The sequence below is a fragment of the Poeciliopsis prolifica genome, unplaced genomic scaffold (assembly GCF_027474105.1).
Source record: "Poeciliopsis prolifica strain line A6 unplaced genomic scaffold, Auburn_PproV2 SCAFFOLD025, whole genome shotgun sequence".
NCBI lineage: Eukaryota > Metazoa > Chordata > Actinopteri > Cyprinodontiformes > Poeciliidae > Poeciliopsis > Poeciliopsis prolifica.
Window position 1 is genome coordinate 3,986,205 of NW_026562400.1, and position 23,259 is coordinate 4,009,463.

General features: G+C 38.6%; 1 protein-coding gene across 3 annotated transcripts in view; it reads left to right on the top strand.

Annotated features, from left to right (window-relative positions):
* The first annotated feature begins 19,872 nt into the window (after positions 1-19,872).
* The window catches only part of LOC129370880 (DNA-binding protein SATB1), a 79,736-nt gene continuing 76,349 nt past the window's right edge, over positions 19,873-23,259 (top strand). For all 3 annotated transcript variants that reach the window (XM_055047131.1, XM_055047133.1, XM_055047135.1), the window contains exon 1: positions 19,873-20,206. The gene's annotated coding sequence lies outside the window, so the exon portion shown is untranslated. The remainder of the gene's footprint in view (positions 20,207-23,259) is intronic.

The window sequence follows — 23,259 nt, forward strand, 5'->3', positions numbered from 1 at the left end:
TAGGCTCAGTGATTAATTGTGATTAATCACAGCGCTGGTGTGATTAATTTGATATATTTTTTTAATCGACTGACATCATTAGTTTAAAATTAAATGAACTTATAATTACTAAATTAACAGATTGCAAATAAAAAGAAGAAAATAGATACAGGATAAGTAGCTATAATATCTCTAAAATAGTGGAAATAATCCCTCTTTTTGGGAACAATCAGTGACCCTGGTAACCTGATGACCTCTTACATAAAGCATGTTAATGTTCGATATTTAAATTTATTCAGGGGAAGCATAAAAAAGGACATAAAGACAGAGAGAACATAAGTAAATTAGTAGAGAATTTACTTTGAATCCTGACTTTGGAAAGTGGCAACTTTCCAAAGTGTTAGACTTGAAAAGACAAAAACTGCTGACTACTAAATGATGAAATGTGTCATGTTACTATGAATAGTCTACAGTCTACATCTACAGTCAATGTGAAGTCAAATTAGATCATCAGGTGAGTCAAGCTAACAGCGAGACGCGACATCTAAACCAACTCTTTTATACACAGACACCATAATTATTTTTAGTCTCACAATTTGACTTCTTTTACAAAGTTGTCACTTAAAATGATCCACAAACTATCACTACTGTTTACATCGTTATCTGTGTTTGATTATTTTAAATTACGTATGGTATGTTGGGGTTTTCCTGGATTTTCTTCTGGAATCGAGATGTTCCTGACTGGAATCAGCTCTTGTGGTGTTGCTCCTGCCGTCTGTCTGGACACACGGACCGATCGAACCAATCAAACCGATCGAACGAACCGATCGAACCTTTTATCGGCTCTGTGGTCACGTCAGACAACTCTTAAATCGTGTTGTGTGAACCAAACCTAAAACCTAAAACCTAAAACTCACAAGCTCCACTCCTCTCATCTCGTCTGGACCATTGCCCTAACGCTCTATGACTCTGGTCGCTGCGGTAACATTTACATATCCCTTCAAAATAAGATACAGACGGGCTACATTACATGCAGACTTGTTGCCGTAGGAACTGACAACAATGCCACTTTATGTTTCAGGATTCAACACCAAAAAACACGCAAATATTTCCCACACAAAGAACAGAACATTCAGTCCATTACAGTTTAATGTCTTTAGTCTTGATGTTTAGCTGCGGTAGATTAGCTACCGCTGCTATTAGCTGACCTACCAAGGTGTGGTTGATTAGCTAATTTAAACACCTGCTCTAGTGATGATCTGTCAGAGTTGTGTGAGTTGCCTTTTTTTATTTTTTAGCTGAATCAAAACACACCAAATTCCACAGCATGTCTACATGTTAAGTTTGTCAAAGTCAAGCTAGCATAACTGAACTAATTCCCTCTCCATTTTTTTCTTAATTAAAAGTTTCCTGACCTTATTATCTAGTTGTCATAGTGTTAACAAAGCACTGCCTCCCTTTTTCTTTCATATATCAGGCGTACATTTAAGACTTAGTGCGTTATATTGATAAGTTGATAGCTAAAACCAATGCTAATCGTTGTTAGCAGGCAGCTTTTTGGCCTCCAGCAGGGAGATGGGGGTGGGATCTTGCGCTCCTGCCTTCAGGTTGAAAGGGTCTCACTCAAGACAGTTTCCTAAACAATTAAAAAAGTTAGTTTGTTAAGTGGATCCCTAGAGGCCATTGATTGACTTCATAGCACAAAACATTTATTACAAAAACTTTTACACACACTTAATATTAGAAAAAAAGCATATTAATTTATAAATGCATAATTACAACACTTAAGTGTCATATTAGGTAGTTGTATTAGAAACATAAAACAAAAATAAGCATCTATGGTCTCTTTTTGACCTACTTCAGGTCTAGTTTCACATATTCATGCTGGATTCAGGCCACTGCAGTGAAATGAAAAACGATTCCCACCGTTATCTTGCTGTTTCATTTTTAAGGTTATTCAAAGACAAATTCCTCCATGTTGTTTCCAGGGGTCAGCGCAGGTTTAATTGATTCTCCTTCTCCTTCCGTCTCTTATTAGGGCCTCAGTGCCTCTCCATGGGAATAGCTAATTGGGCCTCCCCTGTGGCCACTTGGGAAAGCAGACAGACGTGGCACAGTAGACACGTTTGCTGGTCCACAGGGACAACACCAGATAAGAGATTCACCACTACCGCGTGGCTCTGGATCGCTTCTTCAGGGAAGTCAGTCTTATGTTTCCCTGCTTCGCCATCTGGAGTCCAGATTTACCCCAAAACAGATCAAGACCAAGGAGACGCTAACAACACACTTTCGAGAAAGTTATTTTTTTCCCCCTGCAGTTGCAAGGATCCAGTTCTGAACCGGAGGTTTGGCTGCTTGAGAATTTCAAAATATTATAAAAAGTGCAGATGTTTAATTTGAATTTCAATCAAAATCTTTTGCAGCAAAAAGATAAAAGTTAACCTGTAAATCCGTTCACTATTCAGAGCATCTGCAAGTCCTTTTTGGGTAAAATCATGCATTCAATCATAACTAAGCTAGTCACAAAAAGCAATTAATTAATCGCATGATAAATTAATAATAGTTCCTTAATATTGATGAAAAGTAGAGACGCATGATATATCGCCACTGACATCAGTATCAGCTGATAATTGTCATTTTTTTAACATATTGGTCCAATAAATAAAACCAGGCCAATATTTATGTTTTATCTTGTTTTTTATTCTGTTTCTGTATTTTTTTTCTCCAAAGGTGTCGAAACGGTGGTGAAATATATACAATATCAGAAAATATTGATAATATTAACATTGGTTTTCAATATCGGTCCATCCCTAACGAAAAGTGACACTTCCACTGGGAGATTATTGAACTTAAATCAACATCTTCCCATACTGAAAATATTTTTTGCAGGAATCTTTAATGATTGGAAAAGAAAGGAGCGTTTTATTTTCTAAAGTAAAACTTACAGCATAACTACAAATCATTAAAGTAAAAAATGTTACAATAGGATGGAAAACACAAACTCTCTGCTAAAGAAGCTTGTTGTTCTGAGTTCTGCATACAAGAATGCAAATAGAAAGTTGAGTGGAAGGAAAAAACATAGAAAAGTGTGCAAGGGATAGGGCTAACTGCAGCCTAAAGAAGACACGGATTTCTCCAGAACATGGACTGCAAAATTAATTTCAGCATCTGCAAATCCATCACGAGATTGTCTCTTAAAATGTATTTAAGATCACTCTTAATTATTTCTTATGCAAATATCTCAGTACAATTGAAATAATGCAAAACTGACTCATTAGATACTTTTCAATGCAGGAGCTTCAAATTAATAATTCCTTCACATTGATGAAAAAGTACTTATTTCACTTAAAACAAAGCATTTTCCCATCTAACACGTGAAATAATCTTCCAGTGGAACTAATACTTTTTCATCAAAATTAAGGAATTATTTCCTCAAATCAAGCTTCTATATCTTGCTGAAAACTTGTAAGTTAGTTTCGTCTTATTTAAAGTGTACTAACATATTTGCCATAGAAACTACAACAAAAATACTTTGTAAGATTAGGATACCCCAACACTAACTATAAGATTTTATTTTGAAGTACAAACCTGCTGATGGTCTGCATTTCTATATGAAACATGTTTTTAATTTATTAATATAATGCCATATTCCAACCTTAAATGTCATTTTTTATCAACTTTTAATGGAAAATCATAATTATTAGAAAGAAAACTTGACCACATCAGCCTTCGGTCTAAATAATGTCAAATTAAATGCAAATGATATTAAATTGATTGAAGGCATTCACGTTACGTTGCATTGAGGTAGTAAGTAATGCAAAAGGAGCCCCAACCAACTACAGTACGTAGCTTTCTAGTATGTCATTCGAGGTCTTGCATCGTAAATTGAATTGCTGAAATACATTTTCAGATGATATTCTAATGTACTGATGCCTACATACATTGAGGCACGGCGGACCGTAAAAGTATGACTGTAAAAGAGAAACGAGTGGGATGATTTAAAGGTTGTTTGTGTTGTAAACCTGGCTCGCGCCCATGAAGGTGTGAAGAGCTTGTAGGTTTGTGCGACAAAGTTGCGGCACCATTTGTGGACTTGGTGTTGTAGTGCAAGTATGCACCACATGTAGCAAAGGAAGTGCACCAGTTTCAGCTGTGGACTGTATATTTGTGTGTATGTTGGTACATTGCTTTTGTTAGAGTTGTTGACCTTGATGTTTGTTACGCAGAAATAAAAAAAAATAAAAAAAAACAACAGACATGCCACGCTTTCAGCTCTGTTCATACTTCAGCGAAACCACAAAAAGACGCAGTAGAAACGGCTCTTTATGCCATATCAAACTACAGTTTTGCATCCTGTATGCGCTCGATGTCGAAGCAGTTTCCTCGAATATGACATTTAAATCTGTGTAGGTAACATCTGAGTACCTGGAATGCGGTGCAGGATTTTTGTCTTTTAGTCTATGGTCAAACGGATTTTCATTTCACACTTTTTTCCTTCCCTTTTGGGCAACATTGCGACACTGAGAACAGAAAACAGTTTCATATGTGCATTCTGAGATATTCTCACGGTTTGGTGAGGCTGATGGATAAAATTTACAGTAACTTGAATAATAGCAAAACATTCGCTCTATTATGACTCAACAAGTGCCCAGGCCTAAGGCTACAAGTCTCACTGTCTTTGTTGTGGTAAGTATTTTAATGAAATGCTCCAAATTTACCTGAAGCACTTTGTAACACTTTCTCAGTTTCGTTTTTTGTAGGCCATCAAACGAAAATCCTCAAAGAGGAAAGAAGGGTTTTCCACTGTCTGCTTGCACGCCTTTCTTAATTTCTAATAGTAAAAAAAGAGGTTGATCATGTGTTAGGCATGGTTTGAGCTCTGCTGTAACTACTTAAAAATATATACTGAATAAGAAAACATCCTGAGCGAGCATTAAAATCATACCAAAACTCATCAGTCATAATGGTAGCAAAACCACAGAGAACTTACAACTGTGCAGGAGGAGTGGAACTGAAAATGAATCAGGCGTGAAGTTTCTCAGCGTGAGTACAGACAAATCACAGTGGATTCCAGAGAGAGCCTGCGAGTCAGGATTAGTGTTTGAAGGCTAAATGGTGTTATTGGTTCTGATTAAGGAGCATGTACCTGATACTTTCCCCACCTCCGAGACGGCTATGGGTGTCAATAGGGCTAATTGGCTCATTAAACCGGGTATTTAACGGTGCTATAATCATTCTGTGTCATCACTTAAGCCCTGGAGGAGCATGAGGGGCTACGGCTATTGAATACCCCTCTAACCTCTGCAGTAATTTCTGAGACGAGATGGAGAGGCTTGTCTGACAGAAAGAGAGCAAGGTGGCTATGAATGGCTTTGGCTCTCTGGGTTTCAGTTTGGATCTTTTTAGTTTCTGGAGGGAGAAAAAAAATGTAAAAGACACATTTTCCACACTGGAGCGATCTAAAATTAGTCGTGCAGTAAAAACAACTCTGAATTTTTTTTTTCTTTTTTTGCATTTGTGAAGTAAATATCACTTTTTAATCGATGACCCCCAATAACACAGTTTATATATATTTTTTTGTTTTTAAATGTAAAACTTTTCCAGACTCCCATTTTCACATTTATGAAACAAATAAAGATACATTTTCTATTGATTGGCATTACTGTGTTGAGGATGAGCAGATGGACGTATTGACTGATGGAAGTAATGAATGCAGAAATGGATCAGTTGGGAGGATCAATTGCTTAAGGGATGGACAGAAGAATGAATCAGGAGTGCATGGAGTGAAAGGTGAATGAATAAATGGATGGATGGATGAACTGGTGTACGGTTGGATGGACTGATTCATAGATAAGATGATAAAGGATAGATAGATGCATCAGTGGACAGATTAAATTATGAATGTCAGGGTCAAAGAATGACTAGATTATTGAATAGATTGGTTTACTGGTGAACCAGTTCAGGCTTCGTTTTTCAAACTACGATGGTGCCATCAGCCAACCTCTACTTTCCAACCACACTGGGCATAACATCAAGAGCTTGGTGTATTGTAATGAAAGCTACGTCACCACATGCTAGAAGTCAATGTTTTCAACCTCAAGTCTCAAGCAAAGACAGACTTCCGTCAACTGGAGTTGATATTTCATCATCTATCTCATCGTAGCAAAACAAAACTTACCGATGAATCAAAGTAAGGTTGGAAGTTGATCCATCTCCATCTGTTGTCTTTCTCTTCATGCATGTGTTGCCTGTTGCATTTTGTTTTTCTGAGTACGACTTTGAACATTTGTACAAATCAAGTCTAAAATCATAATATTAATGACTTGAGTCCAACTCGTGACTTTAATACAGACTTACATTCATATTTTAGATATTTTTGCAGGAATGAGAGTATTTGCAACAATGACGGACAAAAGACAAATGTGAAGTTGTTTCTTAAATGTTGTTTTTATGTAGACAGACTTTGAAGTTGATGCTCTCTTCACTATCAATGCATTTCATTTGTATGCTTAAAAGAAACGTGTGGGTACAGCACCAAAACTGGGTCGAGCCCAGAGGCTCACATCTTCCTAAATCCGGCCCCGACGACATGATAAACAAAAGGAAAACAAAAAGTTGAAAACGGGCACATCTTTTTCTCGGTTTGTTTGTCTTTAATTTGCTGGAAAGTCGTGCCATCTCGGCCATGGTCTTTGCTTTGAGGATGTTGGGGGGAGGCTTGGAGTCCTGGGGGTCCGTGAAAGCTGGCAGAGAGCTGACCACGCTGCCACTGTCTCTAAAAGGAATGTCTGGTGTGGCATCAGTCACTGCTGGCATTCTGGAGATGGCCTGCCAGTCCCTCATCATTGTGCCACAGCTACACACACACACACACACACATCACACTCAGCTCCCACCCTGTGCAGGGAAGTGATAGGCAAAGGACGAACTGTACACATCCTTATCGACGCCAATGCAGATGAAACCTACAGACACGGTTCCTCAACACCCCAGACCCACTCGCTGCACAGTTGGCCACCATTAGCCTTCTTTTAGCTTTGACTGTCCTAAGGCTAAGGGGAGGTGGGGCACCGTTTCTCTGATTCGCTACATTTCTCTGGGCTAAGAGGCCTCTAGGCTTACTGGGCCATGGAGACGCAGGCCCCGGCCTCCCTGGAGGCTCTCGGCCAACCCAGGCGCTTGGCATGGGTGGAACCACCCAACGGGAGCCTTCCAAGAGCTGTGGATGGCTAAGATATGTTTCCACCAAGGGCAATCCCAGTCATGTGAAATTTCGATGGATGAAAGGAATGTGCTTTTCTGGAGGTGGGTTGGATGGGAGTAAATGCAGCTGCTGTTTTCATGCTTTACCACGATGTCAGAGTGTAGATAATAACTCAACTTTGATTAAAATCAAAGAGAATATCTTTACCATTGCTGTGTGATGTAAGCTTATCTTATCAAGACAAGTGTTTTGATACAGAACAGGCAATGTAGGTTTACAGGATGATGAAGCGGCACTTTGCAGCGACATTGCTCTAATAACTGAATCTGTGTGCTGACACTTGATTGTTTCTCTTTATGTCAGAAAATAATGACATTACTTTTGTTTTTATTCAACCGGAGGAAGTTATGGCACATCTCCACACATTGATTGTTTCCCTCTGGGGTTGAATGGGTTTGTTGTCACCTGGTGTGTATCTTCTACATAATTATGGCTGCTTTTGTTGTTACTGATCATAACCTGAGCAGGAGGATGTAAATATTAAATTAGAGAGGGACGAAAATGGAACCTTGGGAAACCCCCATTTGTGATCTTTGTCAACTCCGATGTGAAGTTACCTATTAACACAAAGAAGACTTTGACTTTATTTAGGGGCTAAATACAAACACTAGAGATTGTATTTAATGATTGATATGTATCCATCAAAATGCTCCTTTTTTGTGCTGGTTTATCATGTAAAATACAAATAAAATCCTTTAAATTAGTGGCTGATAAACTATGGAAATATTCAGTGCTTGTTAATACTTTCCAAAGTATTGTACTTGAAAATATGACAGCACTAAACATTCTTCTTTACTTTGGTACTAGATAGAGCAGTCAATATTAATAAATGCTAAAACAATACAGAGCTTAAAAAATGCTGTTTTAGCCTTTTTGTTATATTAATACTTCTACTCCTACAGTGTTATTAGAATATTAAACATGATTAGTATTTTTTTTGTCACCATGTCAGACATTCATTAAAGATGACAGTCCTCTAATCAATGGGGTAAAAGCACCCTGATGAAGGATTGCAGTAATTTTTAATGCAGACATGTTGTTTTTTTAATTCGCTCTGACTCCCCAGCCTTTGATGGTTATGATTAATATGGCCAGGAAATGTTTGTGAGCAAGACATATACAGCGATTCATCTGCAAAATAATCCAATCATTACCAACTAATGACAGAAGGGGGTGAAAAATGATGCAGTGGCTCCCCAACATGCATCAGGGCCCCATTGATGCCGAGGATTGGACGCCCCACCTGTCACAGCCACGCAGTAATTGCATTGTGGGCTCTCCCCTCTCCTCGGCTCCAGCTCTTCTCTTCCCCATCCGTTGCCATTCAGCTGCGCAGACAAAGCTTAATGAAGCCGTCTGACGAGGTGGCAATTACAGACTTCTGTCACTGTCACTGGGGGCAACCACCAAGGCGGAGGGGGTGGCGTAGGATATCTCACCCCTGAGGGTTTCTGTGCTCCCGCTGCGTTACGCTGGATGGCGGGGTGGCTAAGCTGCTGTCAGAGTCAACTGGAGAGAGCGAGCTGGATTAGAGGTTTACTGTGTGAGTGATTGTTGGAAGTGAAGTGAAGCATTGCGGCGTATGGAGACGTCTGTGGATTGATGGATGATCCGGTGACACTTTCGCATTCACTTCAAAATGGAGTATCGCTTCCATGTGCAGTCAGAAAAAAATATCCCCCACTGCTTTAGTAGTTATTTTAAAAATTTTTATTTTAAAGAAAAAATTTTCAGGATTCCGGAGAAACTTTTAAATGTTTTTCTCGTGTGAAATTTGACCAAAGCTGCTTGTTTAAAAACAGTGAAGCCATCAACTTGCTGCACTTTACTGTCAAAATTAAACTAAAATGAATAAAACATTTTAAATACATTACAATGAAATGCACCACTTATCTTTCTTTCACTGTGTCTTCAATAGCTGCTTTTCTATGAACTGTATAATTGCACAAAGTGAAATTACACAAATAAATTTGATTAATGAAAACACGTCAATTTTGGAAAAACTCACTAAAACTTTTTTTTGCAGGCTGTTTTCCAGCTGTATAAAAACACTTTTTTCACATCACACGAGTCATGTGACCAGTAGCCAGCTGTCGCTGCAGGCGAAGATAGTTGAGGATAATAGTTTATTTTTTTTTTAACAAGGTGCAACTGGCTCCACCATAAGTCTTACAGTGTTGCATAGTTCATAAAATGTGTGTAATTCAAGTGTTTAATCTCTTCTGTAAAAATTACAGACTACGCCTTAATCAAAACCCTGCATACATAGGCGCTCCACTTGGTTACGAGTGACTACGCAAGGCCTGAATAAAACGTCGACGTCTCCCGTGATGCCAGCTGAATTATGAATATAATCTCATGTAGCTGTTACCATCTGTCACTGCTGTTTGTCCACACAATTACCTGTTGTGTAGACAAGTTTATTCATGTGTCATTTTAATTTAATTTCTTATTTAATGGAAACACTGTAATTGCAAAATTCTGTTTTTTTCAACGTTAGCAGAATATAGACAAAATTCGTGCACATCTGTAATGGAAACACAGCTAGAAACTGGAATAATGGGTGTGCAAATTTACACCTGATAACGAGGTCACGGTCATGTTATCTAAAATTAGAAAAAATATTCATGAGTGGCGCAATTTGTCACAATTATCTAGGTTTTTATATGTACCATACTTCCTTCAGTGACCTGTTGTAGAGAGAAAAAGATGAACGTATCTTATTTGGTTAAAACTGAAAACCTGTGAATTTACAGGCTTTCAGTTGCTTGTTAACGTAAATAGTAAATAAGCTGCTCAAATGGCAACTTTTTTGGTGCATTTAGGCTGCAAGATGTAGTAAGATTTGCTGATATTCAAACGATGCATCACGATGCGTCACGAGTAAAACAAGGGACATTTTTAATGGTTGTTGTACCATTGAATAACCGTTTCAGCAGTTTCTGATTATTTAATAAACTGCTGGTCTAGTGGGATCTCTCAGGTTTACAAAAATGGTCCAAAAGGAGAAAATAGACTTTGTGCAACAGGTGTGTGGATAAAAATGCCTGTTTGATGTGAGATCAGACAGGCCACCTGGTTAGAGAGGCAAGGTCAAATTGCCACTCTGTTCAACCATTGCAAACGCTCAATACGTAGAAATCTGAGTGGACTCGACGTTTGGATTATGCAGTTAAAAAAAATTCAGACTGAAGCATCTGAAAAGAAGATAAACTTCAGTTTTACTTTTCCATTTTGCAAGCTGGACTTTGTGTCATGTTCCATTTATACCCAGTAGTATGATTACGGTAGTCCTACTCAAATCAGGACATTTTTAATGTGCAGTATTTATTGAACTCGTGATTTATTAAAACAAATACATTATTTCTATTCATTTTCCAATCTGAGTGAATTTATTCAAATTAAAGCCCTTTACCAGGGATGCAGAAACGTGTGTTGTGCTCAAAGTTCCTCTCCCTGCAGTAGAAACCGGGGCTATGCTCACTTTTAGGATTTGTCTCATATTTTCCGATAACATTGAGTGAAACTCTGTATCATCGAGTTTCTTTCTTTCTGCCTGATGAAACTGAAATTGAGCAGTTTCATAACAATGTGTTATAAAGGGTTTCCCACTCCTGCACAGATGCAACTATATACAGGAACTTCTCAACGATTTAAGAAAATTTGTTTTGCCTTAAAACAAAATTTTGCAGCTATTTAGATATTTCTGGACATGAAGAACGTGTTGGCTGCAGGTAAGAAGCACGAAGGTGCAACATTTGGCCCGAACCATCCAATCAAGGTAGAGAATCTGTGCTTTCTTGTTTGTAGTGTATCACGAAGAGTTTGGTGTTCAGTTGTGACGAATGTAGCTCAGAAATGTTTGCCAAATTTGGATTAATGAACCTGTACAGACAAAATCTGCCTCTGTGTTCAGACTAAATTAAAGAAAAGTTTGAGAATAATCCAATAGATGCATATAAAATCAGAAGAAAAAACCCCACAGAAGTACATTAAACACTTTCTGTAATAGTCACTTTCTTTATAAATATTGTTATGCAGCTAAAGCTAAGTAGTCTCCATAATTATTTATTCATTCTGCTTTAATTGTTTATGATTTAAATAAGTACTTGTAAACAACCATCAGCCATAAGAGATTCTTCACCATGTAGATCAACGCGTTAGAATAACAAGGACAAAAGGTTAATTAATTGTCTCCATTAATGCTTAAACTTCAGCTGTACTTGCAGAGTGGCTGAGGCCTCGCACTCCTGCAAGCACACGCAGACAGACACTCTCATATTTATATCTCCGTTTAGCATCGACACGTATGTTACCATAGCTACATCATGCCTACTTGCCCTATATAATTATGAGATTCCATGACGTGGTTTTTGCACAAAGACTATTGAAACACCACTTTTGTCTCCTTCCTGCATCGCATTCTGATCTACTTTACTGGGAAATGACATTTTCAGCAGCAGAGCAACAACTTTCAAATAAGAGATTGTTTTTTTTTTAAAAAAAACATGCCTTGGTGTTTAAGTTTTTTAGCCATGTTGGTGATTTATTTCCTCCCTAATAAAGAAATGTAAGGCGTAGGAGCAGCTAATAGTTTTTCACACAAAGTTAAAATGTCAGTACTTAAGCATTTGTTGGATAGAAAATAGTTTGATTTGATCAATTCAGAATCTCCCAGTTGACCTTTTCCTTCTGCTCATTCGTCACTCATTTATTGGACTTTCAGATTAACCCTGAGTTAATCTGAAATCCCCAGTTGACCTCGTGTGTGATGTTGTTTTGTGGCAGGAGCCCGGTCCATTAAAACTTGACACCGTTTACGTCAAAGACTCCCAGCAGGGGCTTTTGCAACGAGAACAAAAGATGGCTTGGTGGTGGAGTTTAACCAAACTGTTAAAGAACGTGAAGAATTGGATTTCTAATGAGCTGTTGCAAGTAGAACCGCATCAAAGCGTATAAGCAGTGGTATCACTATGATGATGAGTTAGGGGAATGAAGACCTTGAGAGGGGATCTATTATGCAAAATTCAAAATTTGCATGTTTCTGTACTTCCATGTGGGTCTCAGCTGCTTCTGAAAAAAAAAAAAAAAAAAAAACACCCAGACTTTTATTTTGGCAACAAGTTCATGTTTTTGGTGTCTGGAAAATGAGTTGTTTCAAAAACATCTCGATTGTTAAATCACAAGGGGCCCAAAGGGGAGCTACAGCGCTTTAGTCAGCTGGTTTTACCACTGTATGCTGTACAATGGCTGCTGGAAAAGAAAAGTGTTTTGTTGTTGACTTACCATCCGCTTCCCACTTTTTGCATTCTTCTTGCAAAAAGTTGTTGGTTGTGCAGGAGGCTCCACTGCTGCTTTTCTAAGATGTATGGTTGTATAATTATGCATCTGTTCGCAGCCATTTTTTGTGCACCGGTAAATGTTGACTTGGCGGCGTGGCCAGCAGCAGCTTTTTTCATTTAAAGTCACAAGAGGACCTGAAACAGATCATTCTGAATGAAGCTCAAAGTAATTTGAAGTGACCAAAATAAAATCTCATCATCCAAAAATGATTTTGTGTAAAAAAAACAACAACAAACATGTTTTGCTTAGTTCATAAATTTATCCTAATCTGTTCAAGGAAGCATAATAGGACACTTTTAAAAATCCATTCCATTTTTATCTGTCCTTTTTCATGGCACAAAAACACTCTAGCTTTAATTAATGCACAAAAAAGTTTTGAAAGACTTGAAGGGACTATATTGTGTAAAATTGACTTTTTGGGTATTATGATGTTCCCTCATCAAAAATATTCCTGGAGTGTTGCTTTGATTCTGTCATGTATGTTTGAGAAAGCAATGCCTTTTCTATGCAGCTCCTTCAGACTAGTGGCAGCAGCAATAGAAAACACCTGGTAGAACTGAACATTTGTTATACAAACTACTATTTAGTAAAATATAAACGACTTAGCGGAGAAATGTGATGACGTACTGAAGGCGGAGCGTCGGAAAAAGCAGGAGCTTCTCAAAGAGACAGAGGCCCAATTTGAAGGCGTTAAACTGCGAAAAGTTTCTTATAAGTCATGTTTGGTACATTCTGCATGTTTATAACAATTGGAGGTAACACAGTGACATGATTGTGTGTGTGTCTGGAAAAATATGTACCTTTAAACAGAATCAGGCCAGGCTGTTTTCTTTGGTTTGAATCAAAGTTACCAAAGTTGGGATAACGATGGCGACCCTGTTAGTCTGAATCTGCTCTGAACTAATAACATATTACTTGAAGCCGCTCATCAGAACCCATCAGTGAGCCTTGGACAGACGTAACCGCTCTGGATGTCTGGGTTGTGTGTGACTGAATAATGAGCGCACAATCTAACTCAGGAGACGCAGAGGGCAGGGAGAGTTCAAACTTTAACTGAGTTTTTCAAAGTCTGCGTCCCTCTTTCCCAACTTATAGAACTGCTGCTATAAGTTGAATAATATTTCCTGACAGAAACAATTTACACTTGATGGTGAATTGAAATGACTCACAGTTAAATTCCCCCTGAAATATCAGCACATGCAGACGCTTTGGTTTCTCTCTCATCTCTTCGTGTCTGTCAGTGATTCATGTTTTACAAGTGAGTGAAAATTTCCCTGTTGCCTTCCACCTGGTTGCAGCAGACAGCCGTTGCTAAATCCCACCCACATGTTTGCACCAAATTACCAGCAATCAATCTGTTATTAGTTATCCCGACTCTCCGAGTTCTGTCTCTTGTCAGCAGTCGGCGATAAACTGTGATTGGCAAATTTCCGAAGTGGATTTGAAACGTCTGCATTACTGCGGCGTCGACTCTGCAGCTCGCAGTGGTGTTACGCGTAACAAGAGCTAATAATGAAGCTGAGCCATGCGTGACTGCAGTTCCTGCCTGCTTCTCCGTACTGAGGACTCAGTTGTGTGAGTTTGGATCAGTCTAATCACGTTTGTTTAATTAAGCACAGCTAATAGACTCTCCAGGAGTCGGAGCGTCTTGCTGCGACGGCGCCGCTGCGTTGAGATGCATGTCAAACACAGGCTCCAGTTGCGCCGCGTTGCAGGACGAAACTGAACATACGGCCATATTGACAAGCTACAGGCGACATCCTGAAGGGAAGGACGTCAGTGGAGTGGATTTAACTTTTCTCCTGACAGAAAGCAGACGCAAAAACACAAAACTACGTTCACACTGCTGCCTGAAGTGACCCAAATCAGATTTGTAACAATTGTTTGGGGCTTTATTCGTCCTGTGTCTCTTCTTTTTATGACAGTCTGAGCAATGCAGATGGCATTTTAAATTAGTTGACGGTTATTTCTGTAAACGATTAATCACAAATAATCACGATTACTCATTTAAGCTCCAATCCAGAGTGAGCCCAGTTTTCATCAATATCGACTGAGACGCTGTTCTGCTCCAAAACGTTCAAGCTCGACTGAAACTTGCAGCTGTGCACAAGCCAAAAACCTTCTGGAGAAAAGTTTTATGATTGGAAAAGACAAATCTGGAGCCCAATCGATTTCTGGAGTTTACTTAAAGATCAGATCTGTTTCAGGAAATTATTCAATTAAATGAGCTTTTACTGATTCTTCAGAGAACAGTGGTCAGATATTTTCAGTGATTCCCAAAGTTTGATTATGGCTCATAATTTTTTCCCCAGTTTGTTTTTCAAAGTTGTTTGTAGTGTAATTATTTCACCCTGAAAAACAGACATGAAATCATAATCAACTCCAAATTAATCCAACATTCATATCTAGTTCCCCTGGCAGATTATTTGATTTATGGCATGGAAAAATAGTCTTTTTATAAGTGAAATAATCCTCCAGAAATTAAGAAATTCTTGACTCAAAACATGCTTTTATATCTCACTGAAAAATCTAGTTCAGTTTTATGTCAAACACTAAGATATTTGGACTGAAAAAAGATAATTGCACTAGAAATAAACTAAAAACACTCAGTGAGATTTTGCGGTTTTGCAGTGTGGTGGTATTAACACACACATATATCCACATTTAGGTTCATTAAGCTTAATGAACCTTTCACAGAAGTTTTTACACCTGCTGTCTAGTTGCTCCCCTGACAGGCAGATTAAAGTCATCTAATATGTTCAGGATGTATAAAATGTTGTAAATTCACACTTAAAAGACGCAGCCTGCGAAGAGCGGGAACATATTCAGGTTGTGTAAGTTGTGGTTTATTATAGTAGCTAATATCTTTTTATGATGAATCAAAACAGGATTAAGACTCCACTAAGGTTTAGATTATCAGCCAGAACAGGAAAGTCTGAGCAGCATATTGGCAACGTCTTCCCGGCGGCTCGACATTATATGAAGCTTTTTGAGGATTTCCACATCCAGCCAGGTGTTGGTGCTTTAATGAAGCGGTGGCAGCAAATCACAGCGCTTGGCTGGATGTGGCGACAGTAGTGGCATTGAGGAACCTTAGTGCAGACATGCTGGGATAAACACAACGGCTGATTCACTGAGAGGTAACTTTGAAAACTCAAACGTTTTAATTCGGGTTCAGTTCACTTTATTTATCCAGGATTGGTTCAAAACATAAACTCTGATCACTCCATTCATATAAATCAAAATGTTTTGATAAAACGTTTAACATTTCATGATAATCAGTTTGTTTTTTTAAGTGTCTTTTCACATTGAAGTAATTTTTTCCTATACAAATGAAAACCAATGTGATTTATTGGTTTATAACTTTAAGATAATAACTTATCTTAAAGCTGAATTCAGGTGACCTTGAATAGTTATAGCAGGCCGGATTTGGCCCACGGACCTTGAGTTTCACACCCGTGATGAAGACAGATTCAAATGAAATCCTTTACTTTCCCTTTCATTTCTACTTATCATGAAATAATTCTGCCAAACTCAGCTTTTAATGCCAATTTGTAAGAAAAAGTCGTTAACTTTGCTAAAATCCATCATTCTGAGCAAGTATGTGGCGACAGTGGAAAGTGACCAACAGGACAACTAACCTGCCATTATTATTGTTGTGATTTCTGTGTTTATATTTTTCTTTGTCTCTGGGGTGTAGAGGGCCACATAAGTAGTCATAGCGGGCCAGATTTGGCCCACGGCCCTCGAGTTTGACACCTGTAACAGAGAAATTCAAATTAAATTGCATACTTTCCCTTTCATTCCTAGATATAACACAATAATACAGAAAAACTAAGATTTTAATATCAATTTGTATCTACAAAGTGTCTTATTAACACTGAAAAAAGAAAACTGTTGATCCAACTTAAAAAAACTGATTTACATGTAATCAAATTAAGTTTACCCAAATAAATATATTAAGTTTATTAAGTCGTAACTAAATTAAGTTGAACAAACTAGTAACAAATGACCCAAAAACACAAATACTGCTGCAGAAAAGCATTCCTATTTGGACACCAGGCGCATAAAAAAGTATGACTTTTATCACTAAACTGTACAATAACTGCATTTAATAATATTTTAACATTTATTAATTCTCTCATCAAAAACACTTGAGATATGGACAGTTTTGTGTTTCTAAAATATTCTTAAATGAAATTTATGTCAAAAATAAATCAAAATTCTTATCATGATAGGAATTTATCTCAAAAAATGATAATGCAATAAGTGACAAGCTCTACTTGAGACAATATGAGTTGGGCTGTGATTCATCGGTCCAAAGTTTTCAGATAAAAGTACATTTTGCATTTAATTTGGAAATTAAAGTCCCAAAATCTGAAACAAGAGTGACGAGGCAGAGAGGTTTCTTCAGTTTGGTTAAAAAAAGTACTAAATTTAGTTGAGTTATTAATTAAAATCTAGTGCAAAGTTACAGTTTATGAAAATACTTTTCCTTGGGTGTGAATTTCTACATTTATAAAACATTTTTCATTCATCTTTTGCCATCTGAAAAGTCTAAGAAATGAACTTTTGGGCTTTTGTTAGCTGCAGATGAATGTGTAATAAATCTGTACGACATCTGATTTCCACTTTTTGAATTTCACTTTTCAAATTAAACATATTTCTCCATGATATTCCAATTTGAAGAGTCGCTCCTGTAATTGACAAATCCCAAAATTTCAACAAGTCCTGGAAGAAGAAAAAGGCAGGTGGAAATCTGGTGCTGATCCAGATTAAAACCTGCAGACAAGTCCCAGTCTTCCCAGGAATCCTCGCTGAGCTTTAAAGGCAAAATAATTACAAAAGAGCTGTAGAAGAAAGTTGCAGAGGCAAACCACAAAACCAGATCAACTAAACAGCGACGGAGCATTCCACATTTAGACGAGACGTCTGTCTTGTAGCTCTTGGGCATCTTTCTGAGACAAATTACTTTCTGTAGTCAATAGCCTGTAATTAAAATATACCCACTTGAAGGAGAGAGAGAGCCGTGTCTTTCTATTTAGTTATGGGTTGGAAAGATTAATTCTGGGGTGTATAACCCTTGCAATTTTCCAAGTGCTGTTTATTGTTTTCACAGTGGGAACAAAAAAAAAGTGCAGATGACTAAAAATCTCAGCTCAAGGTCTGCTTTGATTTGTTTACACTGCACACATGTTTGTTTTAGTGCTTTATCGAGCCGTCTTTATGCTTCAGAAACATAAATGTGCATTAACAATCTGAATTTGGAAAGCTCTCACTCGTCTAATAAAGCCGACTGTGTTTGGAGGGCAGAGGTCAGGGTTTGTTGGGTTTAAGTGAAAAGTGTTGGCGCAGTAAACCTGAACGCAAAACTGGAGTCTCAATAGAGTCTAAAAGAGACTCTAGAGGGGTCACCATTAGCTGCCCTCCGCTTTTCACGCTGCTGAAATGAGGCTCACTGGGCCCCCTGGTGGTGACATTCGGTCTCACACCCACATTGAATTGTTGCATTAATCAGAGGCTGCATTGAAAATCACCAGCTGTTGTCATCCGTGATGAAAACATCCCCAACTTACCATGAATTTATAATTACGGAGAAAGCAAATCTGAATCTCTTTACTGGAACTTTTCAATTCCCATTTCGACTCTCCCAGGAGAGGGAAGCTGGTGTGAATCATTCACAGAGATCCAGTGTGTGTGAGGGAGATAAGACTCTCTTTTTTTTCTTGTTTTCGCCTCTTTTAATGCAGATCTCACATACTTCATAGTGAAACTTTTGTGGAGTCCCAAAACCACAACAAATGAACTTTTCTGAGAACTATTTGCACACACCAGTTACGATAAGGACTCCAGAGTCTCCTCTGATAAATAATCTCAGCATAAATAAATGAAATAAATCTAAATATTGTCCAAACCAAAACCCCAATTCTATATTTAACGCCAAGTGTAAATTAAGTGTAAATGCAGAAACGGATCCGTGTGTTTTGTGCTAAAAAAAAAAAAAAAAAAAAAAAAAACGCGCTTGTATTGGAGGTAAACAGCTGCGTTACCTGTGGGCTCCTGCACACCTGCTACTGCGGAGCAGTTGGCCTGTGCACAGATGCAAACTGTCAATCATTTCCACGCAAAAAAAAAAGAAAAGAAAAAGAATCCACGCGCACGCAGACACGCGCGGAAATACGCGCAAAAGTTCCAAAGCGTGGCACAAATTTAACAAATAAAACTAAATAATATGTAATGAAGAAATTCATTCAGGATTTTACCGAAACAAAAAAAGTCTTATGTAAAGAGGATTACTGTGGAAAAAATACAAATGAAAATTAGGAAAAGAAAAATTAGATTAATCTTAATGAAGTTAAAATGTTCCCGATGGAGACAATTTAATTTACATCTCTGAAAGTTGAGAATTTCCCCACTAATTACAGGAGCTCAACTCTTTGAATTTCTTTTACTTCCCGAAATCGGTCCATTTATAGTTCTGGGAATCTGTTCAAATAATAATAACAAACATATTTATCTCACCTGTTCTCTGACCCGTTTTGTTAAAAACAGTTCTTAAAAAATTTAATACAAATAAACATACAAATATATACATTGAAAGCATGTCTGTAATAATGTTTTAGATGTTTTATTTTCTGCTGCTCGGCCCCGCAGGTTTGAGGGGAAAAAGGCAACAGCTGATGAATTCAGGAACGACGCATCTGAAATGTTTCCTGCAGAATAAACAGAATATTAATCGGGATATTTTCCCCACTAAAAGCTTTGTTCAAACTGGCGAAATTAATGAGATAAAAACACGCAGCCGCAAACATTTGTGCTTTTTAAAAAATATATATTAATATTATTATTACTTATAACTAAAAAGTTATTTCCACGCACTTTTGCGCTCTTTCTTGCACCGGAGAGGGGTGAAGGTTCCGCTCAGGTGTGCGCAAAATCTGCGCGTAATCCGCTGCTTATCAGGATTTATTTTTATTCTCTTTTTGTTGTTGTTGTTGATTCAACCTTCCTCCTCTCCTTGACATGCAGACATGTGGTGTGTAAATGTGAGAATGAACGTGAATGAGTGAGTGAGTGAGTGAGTGAGTGAGTGAGTGAGTGAGTGAGTGCGCCGCTCTCTCTCCCCTCAGCGCGTCCCCGGATACCAAAGTGGGGCAATGAGACGAGCCGCGCCGCAGCTGGCAAATCATCGATTTGAGCATCATGCGAACGGGGAGGGGCGCTCCGTTTACCTGCCACCCCTTCATCTCAAAGCAGCCCTCCTTCCTCACATGCCGCCACTCTTCTCTCCTCTCCTCTCCTCTCCTCCACTTCACCCACGCTGCCCGCAGCGCACGGTTGTTCGCGTTTTCTGCGCTCCGTGTGCGCTCCTTCAACTTCAACCTCTCCCCGCCTGTGCGGTCTCCACAAGACCACCCCCCTCCTCCACCTCTTCCTCCTCCTCCTCCTCCTCCTCCCTTTTCTCCTCCTCATCCGTCGGACTTTTGACTTTTCAGAGCAGCTTTTCCTCCCACAGAGCAGTCGCCTATTTTTGGATCTCTCGCCGGTGGAGCGCTGAAACGGGGAGGCTGTTCAACTTTTGATGGAAAACAGGAGGTCGAGCGGCTGCTGACTTTAAAGGTATGGAGCCACTCAGCCGCGCATGGCCGCCCTCAGCTGATTGGGGGTCATTTAAAGTCTCATGATCAGGAAAAAAAAAAAAAAGAAAAACCCCAAACAAAACATATACGGTGCGTCTCCTTTAAATGAGGATGATCATCAACCTTTGCGCATTTTTGTACAAAATCTAAAATGTATTCACTGAAATTCACTTATTTAGGCAGGTGAATGTTTTGAAACGACATATCTGCACATTCATGAAATTATGTTCAATATAAAGAATAAAATAAAAACTAGATAAGATGATTGCATTTCTGTTTCAAAAAGTTGTAAAAGCCAGAAAACTTGGTAAAAGTTGAGTAAAGTCAGGTGAATGTTGCACACCTGCCACCTCATGTTTCCGCCTCGCTTTAAAACAAACCTAAAATAATTTCTCTTCATATTTTGATTTCCTTCCCACTGAAAAACCGTGAAATCTTTCAGACGCTGTTTGATCTCAATAGTCTGTTCGGCGAAAAAATGAGTCAAATTTTGAGTTTTATGATGAAGAAGTGATGCTGCTGTTTGTAAAAAAGAGAGGAGGGATTTTGATGTTTACATTTTCAAAAGAGACTTTATTGAATCAGGTCAGTTGTAAAACTAATATGGAGTTTTTTTGGGGGAAAAAGATCAAACAAGTGAAGGATATTTTGATATTTTTGTCTTTGCATATGCAAAGAGAAAACTGACACCAGTGTCTATGTGGAAAGATAGTGAATGTTTGTATTTACAACCTAAGTTTTATGCATCCTGGACTCACCTCATCGCCTCTCCTCTGCTCACGCTTTCTCTTCGCTGCCTGAGTCAAACTTTTTTTAATTCAATGTCACAGCAGTAAAAGTTTTCCAGTCTGACTTTGTGTCAGTGAGTCCAGTCAGATGCAGAGATGCTGCTTCTTCCTGGCTGTGCGGATGAATTAACAACCAGAACGCTGTGCAGGTTGTGTGTGTTTATTTGACAGACAGATAGGATTGTGTGTTGCCGTCTTATGTTGTGCGTGGGCATCGCTGCTCTGTGGTCTGCAGCCTTTTAAAGGTTTCACTCTCCGCTCCTTTAGAGAAAAGAAAAAAAAAAGAGCTGACATTTCACACAGGCAGCGGCTTGGCCACTGGCTTAATCAAGATCGCTCATAAATAGACGTCAGCAGAAATGCAGGTTTGACCCGATGACTCAGAGGCCCGAGCAGATGTGTCAGATTGGGTTATTAGTCGGGGATTTTCATGAATAATTGTGCGAGCGAACGTGCACCGGTGAGATAAAGCGTGAGATCTTTCTTTTGCATGTGAGAAAACGGATCGTGGCGAAGAACTGGTGATTTTTCACCTTTTATCTTTGCAGTTCTCTGGCAGCTCAAGGTGCTGCGGCTTATCTGGTCAGTACCGTTGAGAACAGCGATTCAAACACACACACACACACAGCAACGTAAACAGCCCCTTTCCTGTCTCAGGCTTGCCATGTGTCACTTCTTGTAACATAGTCTTCTGAAAAGGCGAAAAACCTAGAGAAGAACAACTTCTCAGTATTACTCCTCGGCGTTGAGAGAGAGCTCCTCTTCAACCACTTTTTATCAGTTTGTGGTCGGGAAAGTGGCACAAAGATGCATGTCTTTCTCACACACACACACACACGGATAGACGTGTCCCTAGGCGGACACGTCAACATGCTTGGCGAAATCTGTAAACTTGCTTGGCAGGAATGATAAGAATCACAACTTGAGGATGGCTGAACATGACTGCCAGGTCACAACGGTGCGGCGAGTAAAACATCTGTCACAACTTATTAACCGTGTGATGAAATCCCGTTTCTCTTCTTACAATAACCCCTCTGTGATTTACAGTCAGTGGACTGATCTCAGAAAACAATTGCGGGGTTTCCACCTTTCTTTCTTTCTTCTTTTAACTTGCAGGTACAACCTTTGTTCTTCACCGGCTTGGTTTTGTTTTCATTACGACTAATCGAAACCAGAGCAGGTTGCATTTACTGTAGCGTAGTAGTGTACGAGCAGGAAGTCGGCTCGTGATGTGCGCAGAGGCGTTTGTGCAGCCGTGATCCCAGCCAGTGTTTGGGATCGGTTCGGACCGCGTTCTTTGGGGATCATCTGATGGTTGCTGAGCTCCAGAGGAGACGGTGAAGCCTGTCCCCGTGATCACGAGGGACCAATTAGTGAACGCAAAGCAAAACAAAAAATTTAAAACCCAGCATTTGGTTGTTTTCTATTCTATTTTGTTTGTTCCCAAACTCACACCTTGAAGTAGAGATGCACCAATCTGGGTTTTCCAGGCCAAAACTGACTCCTGTTTTCATTTGCTATTCTGGTTTTGAATGAGGGAAACTGTAATCGATCTATCACAAGTGTAATCCTTTCATTTATTTTAAAAAAATAAACTGTAGTATATGTTTTCCTTTTATGCTTGATGTGTTGCAGTTCCTAAAAATTAGGTGTAAAATTTCCAATTTTCTTCTAAGTCCTATTTTTTTCTGAGTTTTCTGACATATAAAAGTCAGACAATGTGCTGCAGGTTTACTAATAGATGCCAGAGTTCAGAATCCATCAGAAAAATGAAACAATTTCTCAATTAAATAATTAAAACTTGTCTTACATTTCATAGTTTCACGTGGTTTTAGTCTAACTTGAAGTGCATGCTGTCAGTTGATGCGCTCACAGACAGAAAACTTAGATTTCTTATGCAATTAAAGGATAAACAAAAGGAAAATAAGATTTTTAAAAATATGTATTTGACTTGTGGATCAGGGTTTTTTCTCCTCTAAGGATTTTGACGGGTTAAAGGGAGAAAAAAAATTAGCTGCATGCTGTTTATTAGAAGTAATGAAGATAATAGATCATCTAGATTTATGCAGCAAATCATATTTGATTTTTCTACAAGTAAAAACCTGCGTCAGCATTCATGCTGCTGGTTGTGATTTGCTCCTTTTTTAAAAACTGATTGTTCAGTATTTTAAAAGCTGATTCTGATCCCACTTCAAATGGTTGGTGCATCTCAATCAAGCTAAAAAAAAAAAAGAAGAAAAAGCTT